The following is a 6,526-nucleotide window of genomic DNA, read 5'->3' as shown; positions in this document are numbered from 1 at the left end:
CAATCGTGACGTAGGTCGTCTCAAGACGAGCAAAGCTACGGCGAGGCTGACGCCGAGAGGATGGCCTAGTCGTTCCAGCCACCGAAGCGGCTGCTTTTGTACGAATTTTAAGTGACGTGTTAATCTTCTATAATCTTCTAGGGGGGCAATAGCGACTTCTGCGACACACAAAAGGGATTCTCGGGAAGAGGGGAGTTCCACCTTCCCCCCTTCTCTCGTCGTGGCCGGAGACGAGACAACCTCCGTCACTAGCTGTCAAGGTTCCTAGACGAGCATTACAAACGAGGCGTTAGCGACATCCACCAGGTGCTCTTTGCTAATCGTTTAATTTGTTTTAAAATTCCTTTTCGAGACTTTTTTAACAAGATATTGGTACGTTCCATGTGATACTGCTCTTCTGAACGCATATAGACCAAAAAATGAGCGCCGAAATTTCGTTGTAGTATCCCTTTAACGGCGTCGGCGGGTTGGCGCAGTTAACGTCGTCTGCTTTGCGTCTGCTAGTCAAAGCGATGGCTGCTTTATCTTTCCTGCGTCAGTCGGAGATTCACCGCTTTTTTTCCGGCGAGAGTCACCGTTGTCTCGGAAAACAAGGAGATTGAGGTCAGCAATCAAAGTATAAGACGGGAAGGGTTCACAAGGGTCGCGCCGGCGTATTCCATTCAGCCCGCCAGCCGGTCGTGGGCAGACGGTCGCCGAGTCAGAGTGCCTGCTAGGCCTATCTGCCGTGCTCGCTTGGTCGTTGTCGGTGGAATCGTGACCGTTGGAGCTTTACCCGGGTGTTTGTGGATCCAGCGTTCTTGTTCGTCGTGGTCTGTTTCAAGTACTTTTTACTTTTTTCTTGCTGCTTGAAGTCGGGACGCGTGAGAAGCACACGCAGAAAAATAAACATCCGTTGGTCGTCGCGACCGCGATGCTGTCGGCCATGCTGATTTGATCGTAAGAAGTGCGTAAGACAGCTTCGGAGCTGTCGTAGGATTTTGTTGGAACCTGCGCAAAACTTACGATAATTTCGTTTCGTGAATACGAATTTGTTCTCAAGTTTTGTCTTACGCATATTTTTGGCGTAAGATCGTTTTGCGAACCTGGCCTCTGAACTTCCGAAAGTCGCAGGAAAGGTAAGACACACGCAGACGGCGTTGCGAGCAGACGACGTTGCAAAGGAGCAGACGACGCTCAGATAGGGGGTCGCCATCAGCCAATCAGGGCTCGGCGTTCTGACGTCACCGCTACCCCCTGCGCAAGAAGCAGACGAACTTGCCCTCCGCATTGCTAGCAAAGACAGTCATATATTAATGCGAAAGCATTAACTGTCCCATGGAGCGAAGTCGGCGGCGTCTGTAGCCCTTGTCTGTAGAAGCGAAAAACGGCATCAAATGCCCATTGGCTCATCAAAACGGCGTTTAAAGTCCCATTGGCTGCGGCTCGTCATATCAGATGTTTCGTCATGAAGCCGGCATGCAGGGCCGCTAGAGGTCAAAGCAGACGCGTCTCAGAAATAAAACACAAAAAAGCACAGCAACGCAGATGCCTCGTCCTGGAAGCCGGCGGAGTCGCTCAAAGTCAAAGCGGACGCGCTGCAGAAAAATAAAACACAAAGAAAAGCACAGCACCGCATAATCCTCGCAACGGAATCCGGCGGGCCGCTCAAGGTCAAAGCGGACACGCCTCAGAAATAAAACGGAAAGTAAAGCACAGCAACGCGATGCATCGTCAAGGAAGCCGTGGAGCAGGCGGGCGAGCCGCGCCTGCGCAGTAGGGGAACGCGATGTAGCCACCGGAGCGCCGTCTACATGCAGCGCATTCCTAATGTAGGAATGCGCTGCGTGTAGGAATGTTTTCGCATTCCTACACGTAAGCAGTCTTAAGTGTCTCTCCCGAATTTTTTGTTGGACTTTTTTATTTGCCATGCAGACATTCATTTAGTTTGTAATGATGGTGAATACGATACGGTACGAACTTAGTTCTCACCAGAGACACAAATTGTGGAGGTAGGACGAACCAAATGGAAAAATTCATCTTTACAAAAATCCTGCCAGCCCCCCCCCCCCCCCCCCCCCCCCGCGAGCAGCGACGACGGAGTACAATCATCAGAGTGCAAGCATACACTAAAGTGCGGATAGATTATTGAAATCTTTATTCAGATTAATATGATCGTTCAGTTGAAGAGGCACACCTTAACCTATTTATTTTCTTTCTATAATTTGTTCTGAAGTACGGAAGTTGCCAAGGCTGGTTATATCTATGAGACTGATATTGCCGCGCGCGCAGCTGGCCGAGTAGGCAGCGCGCGCGTGGTCTAACGGTTATCGCGCTTGCTTTCCACGCCGAAAAGCCAGGGTTCGATTTCTGGCCGCGGAGGCATATTTTTGTTGACTCTGTAAAGTAATGTTCTGGTAAATCCGAGAACCATGTTGCTTGTTCGAGGTCGGAATGTTCTACACGCCGAACCTTCTACGCCGATTATTCCAGAAGCCCACACGTGTACATAAGGGGCTCCGCGTGGCGATCTGCATTCAGTCTCGCCCCAGCGTTCGACTCTGCTGTCACGCCGACTTCGACGCTCGCGACGCTTTATTATTACCTTTTGTAGCTTTATATTTTTTGGCACAAGTTCGCCACATTAAACGTTTATTTCTTCTTGTTTATTTATTGTTTTTGCTCCCCACCCGTGACATTTTGGTGGAGATGCGGGGTAACGCATGCCCCTGCCGCGTACCCCTCCGAGGGCCCGCAGTGCAAGTCCGACGCCAAGCCCACGAAGAACCAACGAAGGCACTACCGAAATCCGGTTCAGTCGTCGCACCCAAGGCCTACACCCGGAATTCGGACTTCTGCCGCCCAGGACCAAGCAGCCAACGAAGCCGACGATGGCCAACCAGTCGCCGACCCCCGCCGCTCCTGCCGTCGTCTACCTGCCCGCCGCTCCCCGTACGCCGACCCCCTTCCACGGCGAGATCCACGAGGATCTCGAAGACTGGATCAAGCACTACGAGCGTGTGGCGCGCCACAACGGGTGGACTGCGGAGCAGTGCCCCCAGAACCTCTACTTTTCGCTGGAGGGTACTGCGAGGCATTGGTTCGAGAATCACGAGGCTTCGCTTACGTCGTGGGACATCTGTGTGGCCGAGTTGCAGCCAACGTTCGCCACCCTACACCGACGGGAGAAGGCAGAAGATCTCCTCCGAATTCGAACGCAGGGCCCCGACGAAAGCGTCACAAGCTTCGTAGAAGATGTCCTCCGCCTGAGCGCCCGTGCCCACCCACGAGCCACAGACGACAAGAAGCTGCGGGTCCTCACGCGCGGGGTGAGAGACGACATCTTTGGAGGCCTCGTGCGCAACACGCGTCCCGCGTAAGGGAGAAATAGAGGGAAAGAAGGGCGATGCAATGGCCTTCGCTTTTTTGGCATATGGTACCACAAGACTCTGGTGATGTGCTGGTGAGGGAAAGGAATTCGCGGAAAGCACGACAGCCCAGTCAGAGACCGTTTCTCGACTCGTTCGTACGGTCAGCCCATGCTGGGAGGATTCGACCCTCTACAGAAAGGCAACAGGCTTCGAGTTCTTGGAAAACGAACGGACTGCTTCAAGCTTACAAAAGAGCAGAAAACGAATGGACCATAAAACCGTGGCGTGGGGTTCGTGTCAAGTGGGACCGTGTACAGAGCGACCGTGGTGCATACGTCCGCTCCCTTCCTTCCTCTCCCCCCCCCCCTTTCCTCTACCCTCCTTCCCTCCCCACTCCTCCGCGCCTTGTTCCCCCACATTTTTTTTTTAACAAAACCGTGCTTTGCTTGTTGATCTGTTTCCGCCTATACAGACGCTCACCCCGCAAACACAGTGACAGCCCTAATGAGACCCATACCTCGGCAAACCTCACTCATGAGGGCCCTCACTCACCCTCACTCACCCCCCCCCCCCCCATCTTTACAGGTGAGGTGAGGGTGAGTGAGTTTCTGAACCAGGAAAATTCATGAGTGCGAGGGTGAGTGAGGGCCGTGAGGGCTGTGAGGGCGGTGAGGGCCGTGAGGGCCGCGAGGGCCGTGAGGGCCGTGAGGGCCGCGAGGGCCGTGAGGGCCGTGAGGGCGGTGAGGGCCGTGAGGGTCGTGAGGGCCATGAGGGCGGTGAGGGCGGTAAGGGGTATGAGGGCCATGAGTGCATGAGGGGCGTGAGGGCGGTGGGTGGCGTGAGGGCCATGAGTGTGTGAGTGGTGTGAGGGCGGTGAGTGCGTGAGGGGTGTGAGGGCCATGAGTGCGTGAGGGCAGTGAGTGGCATGAGAGGCGTGAGGGCCGTGAGGCGGTGAGTGCATGAGGTGTGTGAGGGCCATGAGTGCGTGAGGGCGGTGAGTGCGTGAGGCCCCTTCAGATCGAGCATCTTCCTCAGCAATTTTGGTGTTAATGGCGGGTTGTTCTCTAGCTTTCCCTAGATCGACACGAATTGCTGAGATCGGGTTCGGCTCGAAATAAGCAAGCAACTCGGAGCAATACGAATACGTTTGAAGCGGCTGCATCCAATCAGGAACGCAAAATTTTCACGTGATACCTCGTGCCGGTGATGATGACACCGAAAGACTTAGTTCTGGCTTGAAACCGATCGTTTTTTGAGAATAAACTGTTTCAGAAAGGTGCATTAGTATTCTTAACCAGATTTAAATGCATAAAAACACGTTTATAACGCGTAATTGTGCCTAAATAGTGCAAGAAAAATTACATTTTATGATTACGATAGCAAATTGCAGCAATTGGTTGCTGCGTGTGATCGCGGGCGGCCCGTGTTGCTGGTGTTGCGACGTAAAGTTTCTGTGCAAAATTGCCCCATCTGAAGCTGGCCTGAGTGGCGTGAGGGCCATCAGTGCGTGAGAGGCGTGAGGGGTGTGAGGGCCGCAAGGGCGGTGAGGGGCGTGAGGGCGGTGAGTGGCGTGAGGGCCGTGAGGGCGGTGAGTGGCATGAGGGCTATGAGTGCGTGAGGGCCGTGAGGGCGGTGAAGGTGGTGAGGGCCGTGAGGGCGGTGAGTGCATGGCGTGAGGGCGGTGAGTGGCGTGAGGGCCATGAGTAAGTGAGGGGCGTGAGGGCCGTGAGGGCGGTGAGGGCCGTGAGGGCGGTGAGTGCGTGAGGGCCGTGAGGTTCAGTGAATCTGAGTGAAGGGCTGAAGGTGAGTGTGACTGTGAGGGTGAGGGTGAGTGAGAAGCTGAAGGTGAGTGTACCTGTGAGGGTGAGTGAGGGGCTTAGGCGAGTGTGGCTGTGAGTGTGAGGGTGAGTGAGGGCGACCTAAAATGCCGACCTCTGATGAGACCTCGACCCTGCTCATCCTTGAAGCGCTGTGAAAGCTGAATACTGGCTGGGCCAAGTAGCTATGTGGCTCCTGCCGCTTGACTTCACACTAGCGGATCCGTAGGGCAAAAATATGAGGGAGCGATGGCGGCAGTTCATTGGAACAAAGAAAAATCTAGCATCAACCCTCCTGTCAGTTGAAACAGTAACCTTCGACAGCAGGGATTGCTGGTCAGGGAGCACTACAAAACGGCTTGGGACATCCAAGCTGACCCCGAGGATGCTAGGGTTCTCATCAGCGGATTGGGCCTGCGGGAACTTAGACCGCAATTTTAGGAAACGGAAACACAGCCCGAGTTTTCTGAGAATAGATGGTGACTCACTTCAACACTACAGTTGTGAAGCCGCCTGTAAACGCGTGGAATTGACATGGAAGCGTGCTGCCCACTGAAAATTGGGCTTTTTTTTAATCAATTCTAGACGGGAAAGTCAGTTCAGCTGAGAGATTGTGCATTAATATTTTGTGTGACGTCTTGGTTGTGAAAAGTTTGGTGATCAAGGAAGTGTTGAGTCCTTGATACGTAAAAACGCAACTTTATTAGAGTATATATCCGGCCCTTGTGGCTGGCCGGGATTACATTGTGGAGGGTCGCTCCAACGCTCGGCGGGGACGCGCGCGCGGTCTCGCGGGGCGCAGAGTCCACAGGCGCGCGAGGCACGCGAAAACGAAACCTGACACGCGCCCGGTTCGGTGCTCTCCGGACGCGTGGTTCCACCTCAATATACGCGACTCCTCGGTGAGGACCGGGGTGCGAGAACTTTAATACACAACAGGAAGAAGGTCAAGTGGGCCCCATTCGGACGGATAACAACCTTCATCAAGGAGGACTCTTTGCAGTTTTTGAAATGTACCCAGACGCAAGTACCGCATCTTGGTCTCACAGCCAGTCAGTTTTAGTAGGTCACGGTGTAGTAGGTAAACCAGCCCCTATATAGGCAACATGCAGCAAACGTAGAAAAAACATATCTTCGGGGAAATCGTGTTTTGAAGCTCGCCGACGCCAAACTCGGATTAACTCGAACGCTGTGCGTGCCTCCACCGCCCAACTGCATTCGTCGCATGATCATGGGATTTAGTTCTGTCACGGTTGGACAACACAAGGCTCGTTTATCTTCAGCACCTGTTCAAGTTCTTTAAAACTTTATAAATTCATTCTCCTAAAATTATTAACCTAAAATATTGGGTAGAAGGTA

Source organism: Ixodes scapularis, unplaced genomic scaffold (genome assembly GCF_016920785.2).
Source record: "Ixodes scapularis isolate PalLabHiFi unplaced genomic scaffold, ASM1692078v2 PGA_scaffold0__279_contigs__length_252992795, whole genome shotgun sequence".
NCBI classification, from domain to species: domain Eukaryota; kingdom Metazoa; phylum Arthropoda; class Arachnida; order Ixodida; family Ixodidae; genus Ixodes; species Ixodes scapularis.
Note: the sequence above shows the minus strand (reverse complement) of the source record.